General features: G+C 60.3%; 1 non-coding gene across 1 annotated transcript; it reads right to left on the bottom strand.

Annotated features, from left to right (window-relative positions):
- Positions 1-1,177: 1,177 nt before the first annotated feature.
- On the bottom strand, positions 1,178-2,992 carry LOC142795694 (small subunit ribosomal RNA). Its single transcript, XR_012893229.1, has one exon. It is a non-coding gene; the product is annotated as a small subunit ribosomal RNA (ribosomal RNA).
- Positions 2,993-10,000: the final 7,008 nt, after the last annotated feature.

Below are 10,000 nucleotides of genomic sequence, written 5' to 3'. Positions count from 1 at the left end.
ATCCACGGTTTGCCACCGCACACCAAAATGCCGATCCGGCTGCCTACTTTAGCCAACAGGTGGAGCCAGGCGCGCCGTACTTGCGCGGCACTTCCCACGTCCACCGAAGTCGGTGCCAAGGACCACTTTCGGCGCCGGAGCCGCGTACGAGCCTACTCGAGGCGGAAGAACGAAGCCAGCAAGGGCCTGGCCGCAAGTGCGTTCAATTGTCGGGACGTCCAAGTCCCTCGTTCTTCCGTGCTTCCTCTTTCGGCAAGTCGTTGCGGCACCTTCCCAAAGCGCGCAGACCCGCTAATCGCGACGAGCGCGACGTGGCCGTGCCGCCTTTCCCTCGGCAGCAAGCAAAACGCCTGGCAACGTCGACGCTCCCCTAACCGCGATCTCGCACCGTGTTTCGTGTGGCGAATTCAAAAGCCGGCCGGCGCTGCTGCAACCATTACGGTCGGTACGCATACGCCGCGGAGGGCGGGACGGTCATCGGAGCGTGCGGTTCCTCCATCGAGTACTGCGCACCTCGGCCGTCGCATCGCCGTGCCATGACCGGCCGCGCGTCAACGCGAACCGGTGCCAGCGAGATCCCTCGCCTGCAAGAACCGACCGGCAGCCTCCGTCACCCGAGGACGCGGAGGCGCTTGCCGCGGACGGCGGGACGGTATGCACTGGTGCACAGCGGACCCGTCACATCGCCAGTTCCTTGACCGACCGCCGACGCTTGTGCCGTTCCTCTCGTACTTGGCAGTCGCCGCGCGATTGTCGGGTCTCGTTCTTGCACGCTCGAACGGTCGGGAGGGCACTCGGCTGGCGTTTCGGGAACGCGCAGCCTCGCCTTCTACCGACGTAACCACGACTCGCCGTTCGCGCTCCGCCGCTCCTGTTTACAGTACTAGGCGGTCCCGCAGCGGTCGGGTCGCGCATTTCGAGCGCTTCGAGCCACGGTGCAGTGGCGGGTCGAAAGCCGACCTATGAGTGCGTTGCGCCGTTTGTACCCGCGTCCGCCACCTGGCCGACCGTCCAAGGTCGCGGTGTTGGCGTCCGCTGGGCGCAACAATTTGTCACGGGGTGCCGCTCCACATTCAGGCAGCCCCGTGGGGAAAAGCCGACCCCGCGTCCAAACGGGGTCAGCGGCAGAAAGTGTCGGGCGCAGACGCAGCTGAGGCGCTCACCCTTCACAATCCGTTAATGATCCTTCCGCAGGTTCACCTACGGAAACCTTGTTACGACTTTTACTTCCTCTAAATGATCAAGTTTGGTCATCTTTCCAACAGACCGGCGCAACCGAAAGGCCGCGCCGGACATCGGTCCGAAGACCTCACTAAATCATTCAATCGGTAGTAGCGACGGGCGGTGTGTACAAAGGGCAGGGACGTAATCAACGCGAGCTTATGACTCGCGCTTACTGGGAATTCCTCGTTCAAGGGGAACAATTGCAAGCCCCTATCCCAATCACGAAAGAAGTTCCACGGGTTACCCAGTCTTTTCAGACAGGGATAAAGACACGCTGCTTCCTTCAGTGTAGCGCGCGTGCGGCCCCGGACATCTAAGGGCATCACAGACCTGTTATTGCTCTGTTTCGTGCGGCTAGGAGCCGCTTGTCCCTCTAAGAAGGTTGTAAGGTGCTGGGAACCCCGCACCTATTTAATAGGCTAGAGTCTCGTTCGTTATCGGAATTAACCAGACAAATCGCTCCACCAACTAAGAACGGCCATGCACCACCATCCACCGAATCAAGAAAGAGCTCTCAATCTGTCAATCCTCCCAGTGTCCGGGCCGGGTAAGTTTTCCCGTGTTGAGTCAAATTAAGCCGCAGGCTCCACTCCTGGTGGTGCCCTTCCGTCAATTCCTTTAAGTTTCAGCTTTGCAACCATACTTCCCCCGGAACCCAAATACTTTGGTTTCCCGGAAGCTGCCCGCCGAGTCATTTGAGTAACTCAGGCGGATCGCTGGTTGGCATCGTTTATGGTCAGAACTAGGGCGGTATCTGATCGCCTTCGAACCTCTGACTTTCGTTCTTGATCAATGAAAACATTCTTGGCAAATGCTTTCGCAGTAGTTCGTCTTGCGACGGTCCAAGAATTTCACCTCTAGCGCCGCAATACGAATGCCCCCGTCCGTCCCTCTTAATCATTACCTCGTATTCCAAAAACCAACAGAACAGAAACGAGGTCTTGTTCTATTATTCCATGCAAGTTTATTCAGGCGACTCGCCTGCGTTGAGCACTCTAATTTTTTCAAAGTAAAAGCACCGGCCATCTCGAGGCACACAATGAAGTGCACCAAGAAAGAACCGGCATGATGTTCAGTCCGAGCCGTCGCATCGGGTAGATGCACTACTCGTCTGGAACTGAGATCCAACTACGAGCTTTTTAACCGCAGCAGCTTTAGTATACGCTATTGGAGCTGGAATTACCGCGGCTGCTGGCACCAGACTTGCCCTCCAATTGATCCTCGTTAAAGGATTTAGAGTGTACTCATTTCAATTACGGGGCCTCAAAAGAGTCCCGTATTGTTATTTTTCGTCACTACCTCCCCGTGCCGGGAGTGGGTAATTTGCGCGCCTGCTGCCTTCCTTGGATGTGGTAGCCGTTTCTCAGGCTCCCTCTCCGGAATCGAACCCTGATTCTCCGTTACCCGTAACAACCATGGTAAGCAAGTAACCTACCATCGAAAGTTGATAAGGCAGACACTTGAAAGAAACGTCGCCGGCTCGTGGCCATGCGATCAGCACAAAGTTATCCAGAGTCACCACACAATACGGGCCGAAACCCGATCGATCTTGGTCTAATAAAAGCACCCGTTACCCAAAGGGCTCCAGGCTCACTGCATGTATTAGCTCTAGAATTGCCACAGTTATCCAAGTAGGAAGAAACGATCTAAGGAACCATAACTGATTTAATGAGCCATTCGCGGTTTCGCCTTATTTCGGCATGTACTTAGACATGCATGGCTTAATCTTTGAGACAAGCATATGATTACTGGCAGGATCAACCAGGTAATCGTTCGACTGCGCGTCCGTCCTCGCCCTCGGCGGGCCGGACGCAGTCTGTGTGCGGCGGAGGCCACCTTCAGGCGCCCCAACACGCTTATTTTGCACTCCGAGATGACGGCGTTCGAGCTCGCTACGGCACAACCTTCCCGAAAGACGAGTGGGAGCCGTGCGGCAAGAAGCACGTTCATGCTCGCTCTTTTTCGTTGCATCGACTCGGTCGCGCCGTGCGGGTTGCCCAAGCCCGCTGCACTGTCGGTGGACCGGCCGGAACTAGCAACGGAGCCGAGACTGCAAAGCCGCCAGACGACGGGTCACGCCCGCGTCTTCGGCGCTTTCGCATCTGAATCGCCCGAGGACGACACGGAACACACCTCGATATCGTGGTAAAACGGCACCGTCCGACAACCAGCCCCTAACGCATCAAGCGGATGAGGCTGCAGACGACTGCCGTGGATTCCCCTGGAGCAGACCCGAGGACACGCTTGACGAGGCCGAAGCCCGCCGCATATCAGACACCCGGTCGCTTTCGCGTACGCCGCTCACGAGAACCCCCACATAATAGCAGCGATAAGTACCCAGACCTCCTTGGGCCCTAATACGAGCGTACTCGAGAAAATTTCACCGCGGGTGTGCCCCGAAACGTGTGGCATGTTGAGCGTGCCACAAGTCTACGTCGCTCTCAAACCCGCCGAGGTCGTAGAATTTGCGACCCTACTCACGAAATTCCCACCGAGGATACGGCCGCAAACGTACCGCACCTTGGGTAGGCCACGAGTTTGTGCAACACTACGCTGACGGCACAGCACCGAGGTCGTGCGCGCACGCACGGGAAAATTCCGCCGCGGTTTCTGCCGAAAACGTGAGGCACCACGACTCTCCGCAAGTTCGCGTCGACTGCGAAAGACCGAAGTCGTGAACGACGTGTCCGCTACTCGCCGCCGACACGCTGGACACCAAACGTACAACGACTCGACGGCGTCGTAGAGGCCCACGACGCGGTTTTCCTTAACGACGTCTCGGCGTGGCACCGACAGGTTAGAACGGCCGACCAACGTTCCCTGTCCGCCGTTCGGCTCAGTCGAAGGGCTCGGCGACTTCGGCAACGCTGCGAAGCCGCACGGTGACGCACGCCATGTCCCCATTTTTTTTTTTCTTTCTGCGTCTGCCGGGGTGCCCCTATAATAGCAGCGATAAGCACCCAGACCGCCGTGGGTCGCTCGCCCCGGCTGACGTGGTTTTTCGTACTCCTGCGGCGGTCGCCGTCAAGCACGTCCAAATACGCTACTTTCGTGGGCGCATTCACGCTCTTTCGCTTCGCCGGAGTGCCAGCACTCACTCTGCCAAAAACGGCGAACATCCGAGCGGCGGTTCCCACTTTTGCGTCGGCGTCGCAAACCCCGCCCCGGCAGACGAGGTTTGCCGTACTCGTGCGACGGTGGCCGGCGGGCACGTCGAAAGACGCCGATATCGTGCGCGAATTGGCGCACCTTGGCTTCACCGGAGTGCCGCCACTGACTCCTCCAAAAACGGCGAAGATCCGAGCGGCGCTTCCCACTTTCGCATCGGCGTCCCGAACTCCGCCCCGGCTGACGCGGTTTACCGTACTCGTGCGACGGTCGCCGGCGAGCACGTGGAAAGACGCCGATATCGTGCCCGAATCGGCTCCGTTCGGCTTCGCCGGAGTGCCAGCACTGGCTCGGCGAAAGACGACGAACATCCGAGCGACGGTTCTCACTATTGCGTACGCGTCGCAAACCCCGCCCCGGCAGACGCACTTTGCCGTACTCGTGCGACGGTCGCCGGCGAGCACGTAGAAAGACGCCGATATCGTGCCGGAATCGGCCCCGTTTGGCTTCGCCGGAGTGCCAGCACTCACTCGGCCACAAACGGCGAACATCCGAGCGGCGGTTCCCACTTAGCCGTCGGCGTCCCGAACTCCGCCCCGGCAGACGCGGTTGCCGAGCTCGTGCGACTAGCGACCGCGAAGCCGTCTCGCGACGCCGCTTTCGTGCGCGGCTCCCACTGCGACCTGGGTCACCCGAGGTCGACGAGCAAAAAAGAATGTCGAAAAAAATTTTTTTTTTTTTTGCGTCTGCCGGGGTGCCCCTATAATAGCAGCGATAAGCACCCAGACCGCCATGGGTCGCTCGCCCCGGCTGACGTGGTTTTTCGTTTTCCTGCGGTGGTCGTCGTCAAGCACGTCCAAACACGCCACTTTCGTGGGCGCATTCGCGCTCTTTCGCTTCGCCGGAGTGCCAGCACTCACTCTGCCAAAAACGGCGAACATCCGAGCGGCGGTTCCCACTTTTGCGTCGGCGTCGCAAACCCCGCCCCGGCAGACGAGGTTTGCCGTACTCGTGCGACGGTGGCCGGCGGGCACGTCGAAAGACGCCGATATCGTGCGCGAATTGGCGCACCTTGGCTTCACCGGAGTGCCGCCACTGACTCCTCCAAAAACGGCGAAGATCCGAGCGGCGCTTCCCACTTTCGCATCGGCGTCCCGAACTCCGCCCCGGCTGACGCGGTTTACCGTACTCGTGCGACGGTCGCCGGCGAGCACGTGGAAAGACGCCGATATCGTGCCCGAATCGGCTCCGTTCGGCTTCGCCGGATTGCCAGCACTGGCTCGGCGAAAGACGACGAACATCCGAGCGACGGTTCTCACTATTGCGTACGCGTCGCAAACCCCGCCCCGGCAGACGCACTTTGCCGTACTCGTGCGACGGTCGCCGGCGAGCACGTAGAAAGACGCCGATATCGTGCCGGAATCGGCCCCGTTTGGCTTCGCCGGAGTGCCAGCACTCACTCGGCCACAAACGGCGAACATCCGAGCGGCGGTTCCCACTTAGCCGTCGGCGTCCCGAACTCCGCCCCGGCAGACGCGGTTGCCGAGCTCGTGCGACTAGCGACCGCGAAGCCGTCTCGCGACGCCGCTTTCGTGCGCGGCTCCCACTGCGACCTGGGTCACCCGAGGTCGACGAGCAAAAAAGAATGTCGAAAAAAATTTTTTTTTTTTTTTGCGTCTGCCGGGGTGCCCCTATAATAGCAGCGATAAGCACCCAGACCGCCATGGGTCGCTCGCCCCGGCTGACGTGGTTTTTCGTTTTCCTGCGGTGGTCGTCGTCAAGCACGTCCAAACACGCCACTTTCGTGGGCGCATTCGCGCTCTTTCGCTTCGCCGGAGTGCCAGCACTCACTCTGCCAAAAACGGCGAACATCCTAGTGGCGGTTCCCACTTTTGCGTCGGCGTCGCCAACCCCGCCCCGGCATACGCGGTTTGCCGTACTCGTGCGGCGGTGGCCGGCGGGCACGTCGAAAGACACCGATATCGTGCGCGAGTCGATGCTTCTTGGTCTCGCAGGAGGGCCGCCACTCACTCCTGCAAAAACGGCGAAGATCCGAGCGGCGCTTCCCACTTTTTCGTCGGCGTCGCAAACCTCGCCCCGGCAGACGCGCTTTGCCGTACTCGTGCGACGGTCGCCGGCGAGCACGTCGAAATACGCCGATATCGTGCCCGAATCGGCCCCGTTTCGCTTCGCCGGAGTGCCAGCACTCGCTCGGCCAAAGACGACGAACATCCGAGCGACGGTTCCCACTATTGCGTACGCGTCGCGAACCCCGCCCCGGCAGACGCGGTTTGCCGTACTCGTGCGGCGGTGGCCGGCGGGCACGTCGAAAGACGCCGATATCGTGCACGAATTGGCGCTCCTTGGCTTCACCGGAGTGCCAGCACTCACTCGGCCAAAAACGGCGAACATCCGAGCAGCGGTACCCACTTAGCCGTCGGCATCCCGAACTCCGCGCCGGCTGACGCGGTTGCCGAGCTCGTGCGACTAGCGACCGCGAACGCGTCTCGCGACGCCGCTTTCGTGCGCGGCTCCCATTGCGACCTGGGTTACCCGAGCTCGACCAGCAAAAAAGAAGGTCGAAAATTTTTTTTTTTTTTTCTGCGTCTGCCGGGGTGCCCCTATAATAGCAGCGATAAGCACCCAGACCGCCGTGTGTCGCTCGCCCCGGCTGACGTGGTTTTTCGTACTCCTGCAGCGGTCGCCGTCACGCACGTCCAAATACGCCACTTTCGTGGGCGCATTCGCGCTCTTTCGCGTCGCCGGAGTGCCAGCACTCACTCTGCCAAAAACGGCCAACATCCGAGCGGCGGTTCCCACTTTTGCGTCGGCGTCGTAAACCCCGCCCCGGCAGACGCGGTTTGCCCTACTCGTGCGACGGTCGCCGGCGAGCGCGTCGAAAGACGCCGATATCGTGCGCTAATTGGCGCTCCCTGGCTTCTCCGGAGTGCCGCCACTCACTCCTCCAAAAACGGCGAAGATCCGAGCGGCGTTCTCCACTTTCGCATCGGCGTCCCGAACTCCGCCCGGGCTGACGCGGTTTACCGTACTCGTGCGACGGTCGCCGGCGGGCACGTCGAAAGACGCCGATATCGTGCCGTAATCGGCCCCGTTTGGCTTCGCCCGTGTGCCAGCACTCACTCGGCCAAAAACGGCGAACATCCGAGCAGCGTTTCCCACTTTCGCATCGGCGTCCCGAAGCCCGCCCCGGCAGACGCGGTTTGCCCTACTCGAGCGACGGTCGCCGGCGATCACGTCGAAAGGCGCCGAATTCGTGCACGAATCGATGCTTCTTGGTCTCGCAGGAGGGCCGCCACTCACTCCTGCAAAAACGGCGAAGATCCGAGTTGCGCTTCCCACTTTTTCGTCGGCGTCCCGAACTACGCCCCGGCTGACGCGGTTTACCGTACTCGTGCGACGGTCGCCGGCGGGCACTTCAAAATACGCCGATTTCGTGGGCGCATTCACGCTGTTTCGCTTCCCCGGAGTGCCAACACTCACTCTGCCGAAAGCGGCGATCATCCGAGCGGCGGTTCCCACTTTTGCGTCGGCTTCGCAAACGGCGCCCCGGCAGACGCGCTCGTGCGACGTACTCGTGCGACGGTCGCCGGCGAGCACGTCGAAAGACGCCGATATCGTGCTCGAATCGACCCCGTTTCGCTTCGCCGGAGTGCTGCCAGTCACGGCGCAGAAAACGGCGAACAAGTGTTTTTTTTTTTTTTTTTCCTAGAATTTGTGTTATAGAAGGCACATTTGATATCGGACGATAATTTTCAACTTTATCACGCGCACCGATTTTCGTGTAGAGGTTTGCAAGTTTATGGGAATTTCTCCACTTGGAATAATGCGATTTAGTAGTACTACGAGAACTTCATGGATGTACTCAAGGGTACGGGGCAAGTCAGTTACGTCAACACCTGCAGATTTTTTACACTTCAAACTGAAAATTGTTGGTTGTGAGTCCTCGTGTGATATTAAAGGCCGATTCGCTAACACATAGAACAAAGAAAGAAAGGAAGAAAAAACGCCCGCGCTCGCTCAAGAAACCTGGGTTCGCAACAAGTGGCAACAACAAGCAACCGAGCGAGTGCGCCAAAACCCGTGGCGGCCGAACAAACGCGAAGTCCCAACCGCGTCAGCCGGGGCGGCACGGGACAGGAAAAATCACTTCAGCCGGGGCGGCGGGGCACCGAATAAACCTCGTCACCTCGTCGCAGGATAAAAGAGGAAACAAAAAGTCTAAACAGCGTCTGCTGGAGCGAATGCGTAATAAAACAACAACAACAACAAAAAAAAAAAACACCCGCGCTCAAGAAGTCTGCAATCACCACAAAAGGCGACTGTGACCGAGCAGCGTCAGCCGGGGCCGTGCGGAAACGGAAAAACCGCGACTACCGGGGCGTCGAGGCACCGAAAAATCCACTTCAGCCGCGGCGAAAAAAAAAAACAAAAAGAAAGACGGAGGGGGGGGGGGAACCACGTCTGCCGGGGCGAAGGAAAAAAAAAAAACGCGTCTGCCGGGGCGAGCCCGGGTGCGGCACCACCGGGAAAACTGTGGCAAACAGACATGGCGATCGAGTGAGTGGGCCGCCAGCCAGGCTCAGCCAAAAAGTGCAAAGTCCGAACTGCGTCAGCCGGGGCGGCAAAAACCACGTCAGCCGGGGCGGCGCAAAAAACCGCGTCTGCCGGGGCGGCACGAAACCGCGTCAGCCGGGGCGGCGCGAAAACTGCGTCAGCCGGGGCGAAAGAAAAAAAAAAAAAAAACGCGTCTGCCGGGGCGAGCCCGGGTGCGGCACCACCGGGAAAACTGTGGCAAACAGACATGGCGATCGAGTGAGTGGGCCGCCAGCCAGGCACAGCCGAAAAGTGCAAAGTCCGAACCGTGTCAGCCGGGGCGGCAAAAAACCGCGTCAGCCGGGGCGGCGCAAAAAACCGCGTCTGCCGGGGCGGCACGAAACCGCGTCTGCCGGGGCGGCGCGAAAACTGCGTCAGCCGGGGCGAGCCCGGGTGCGGCACCACCGGGAAAACTGTGGCAAACAGACATGGCGATCGAGTGAGTGGGCCGCCAGCCAGGCTCAGCCAAAAAGTGCCAAGTCCGAACTGCGTCAGCCGGGGCGGCAAAAAACCGCGTCAGCCGGGGCGGCGCAAAAAACCGCGTCTGCCGGGGCGGCGCGAAAACCGCGTCTGCCGGGGCGGCGCGAAAACTGCGTCAGCCGGGGCGAAAGAAAAAAAAAACGCGTCTGCCGGGGCGAGCCCGGGTGCGGCACCACCGGGAAAACTGTGGCAAACAGACATGGCGATCGAGTGAGTGGGCCGCCAGCAAGGCTCAGCCAAAAAGTGCTAAGTCCGAACTGCGTCAGCTGGGGCGGCAAAAAACCGCGTCTGCCGGGGCGGCACGAAACCGCGTCAGCCGGGGCGGCGCGAAAACCGCGTCTGCCGGGGCGGCACGAAACCGCGTCAGCCGGGGCGGCGCGAAAACTGCGTCAGCCGGGGCGAGCCCGGGTGCGGCACCACCGGGAAAACTGTGGCAAACAGACATGGCGATCGAGTGAGTGGGCCGCCAGCCAGGCACAGCCGAAAAGTGCTAAGTCCGAACTGCGTCAGCCGGGGCGGCAAAAACCGCGTCAGCCGGGGCGGCGCGAAAACCGCGTCTGCCGGGGCGGCACGA

This window comes from Rhipicephalus microplus, unplaced genomic scaffold (assembly GCF_043290135.1).
Source record: "Rhipicephalus microplus isolate Deutch F79 unplaced genomic scaffold, USDA_Rmic scaffold_808, whole genome shotgun sequence".
In the NCBI taxonomy this organism is placed as follows: Eukaryota; Metazoa; Arthropoda; class Arachnida; order Ixodida; family Ixodidae; genus Rhipicephalus; species Rhipicephalus microplus.
Note: the sequence above shows the minus strand (reverse complement) of the source record. Positions and strands in the feature narration are given on the sequence as shown.